Source organism: Ovis aries, chromosome 8 (assembly GCF_016772045.2).
Source record: "Ovis aries strain OAR_USU_Benz2616 breed Rambouillet chromosome 8, ARS-UI_Ramb_v3.0, whole genome shotgun sequence".
Taxonomy (NCBI): domain Eukaryota; kingdom Metazoa; phylum Chordata; class Mammalia; order Artiodactyla; family Bovidae; genus Ovis; species Ovis aries.
The window spans coordinates 37,229,234-37,231,000 of NC_056061.1; positions in this window are offsets into that span (position 1 = coordinate 37,229,234).

The following is a 1,767-nucleotide window of genomic DNA, read 5'->3' on the forward strand; positions in this document are numbered from 1 at the left end:
ACAGTACCATTGTTTAGATTCTGTAATATGTGTTAGTATACAAAACTTGTTTTTCTCTTTCTGACTTACTTCACTCTGTATAACAGACTCCAGCTTCATCCACCTCACTAGAACTGACTCAAACGCATCCTTTTTACGACTGAGTAATATTCCACTGTATCTGTGTACCACAACTGCTTTATCCATTCATCTGCTGTTGAACATCTCGTTTGCTTCTATGTCCTAGATATTGTTAACAGTGCTGCTGTGAACACTGGCGTACATGTGTCTTTTTCAGTTATGGTTTTCTTAGGGTATATGCCCAGTAGTGAGATTGCTGGGTCATATGGTAGTTTTATTCCTAGTGTTTTAGGGTACTGTTGAGCCTGTTTGCACAGCAGGAGAAGAGACAGATGTAAAGAACAGATTTTGGATACAGCCGGGGAAGGACAGGGTAGGACGAACCGAGAGAGCAGCACTGACGTATGTGTACTGCTGTGTGTAAAATAGCCAGCTAGTGGGAAGCTGCTGTACGGGCGCAGGGAGCTCAGCCTGGTGTCTGTGACAACCTAGAGGGGTGGGATGGGGGTGCGGGTTGGGGGAGAGGTTCAGGAGGGAAGGGACATATGCATACTTGCGGCTGATTCATACTGTTGTATGGCAGAAGCCAACACCATATTGTAAAGCAATTATTCTCCAATTAAATTTTTTTTTAAAATAGAAAAAAAAAAGTCTAGACAGGCTTGCCTGTGTCATTGGTATTATTAGAAAGAGCAGGTTAAACAGTGTGCTTGTGGTCCATGATTCTTGTGTCCCTGCGACTCAGAAACAGTGCTGTAACCACTCAAATGCAGTGAGTTTAATATAACCTTAGTGACACATAAAATAAATGTCTGTGTAGACATTAGGAAGTGTGACAGTCAAAGAGACCAGAGTTCCATGCCTGTGAACGTTATTTCCAGTATCTTATAAACTTGTCACTGATGGATATGGCCATCCCTGATCATCAGGTGAAAACTCACCAAGGAAATTGACCTTGCCATGTACACTATGGCCTCACTGCACCAGTGCCCTTGAGGTTCCTAAGAGGGGAGCACCTTACAATGAAACCTGAAATTTGGCCATTTTTTAAATCTATAAAAACGTCAATTTCATGTGGTCTAATCTAATGCCTTCAATAATCAGCCGTATCTGTTAGCATGACCATAAGCATGTAATGAACACATATAACAAGTAAGATTGCATCTGTGCTAAGTCACTTCAATTGTATCCAACTCTTTGTGACCCTATGAACTATAGCCTGCCAAGCTCCTCTGTCCATGGGATCCTCCAGGCAAGAATACTGGGGCAGGTTGCAACCCCTTCCTCTAGGGAATCTTCCCGACTCAGGGATCAAACCCACATCTCTTGTATCTCTTGCATTGACAGGAAGGGTCTTTACCACTAGCGCCACCTGGGAAACCCTGATGTGTAAGATTACATGTGACACGCCTGTGAGGTTAAGTATTACCTCAGTTTACTCAGGCTCAGAAAGGTTAAGCAGTGGTTGTAACAATGCACAGCACATGAGAGCTAGACTGACATCCAAGTCTACCTGTTTCTTCTTACTGCACCCCTTGGCAACCTGTACCCATCATCTTGAAAAGAGCCAATAATTGGGTTTTATTGTTATTAGGTTTTTTGCATTTTCCTACACCCCTACAGGAAAAGAACTAAGTCTGAAAGAAATCAGTTCATATTCTTAAAGAAATAAGTTTATGCATATTATTTTGTATTTAGCTTTGTTCT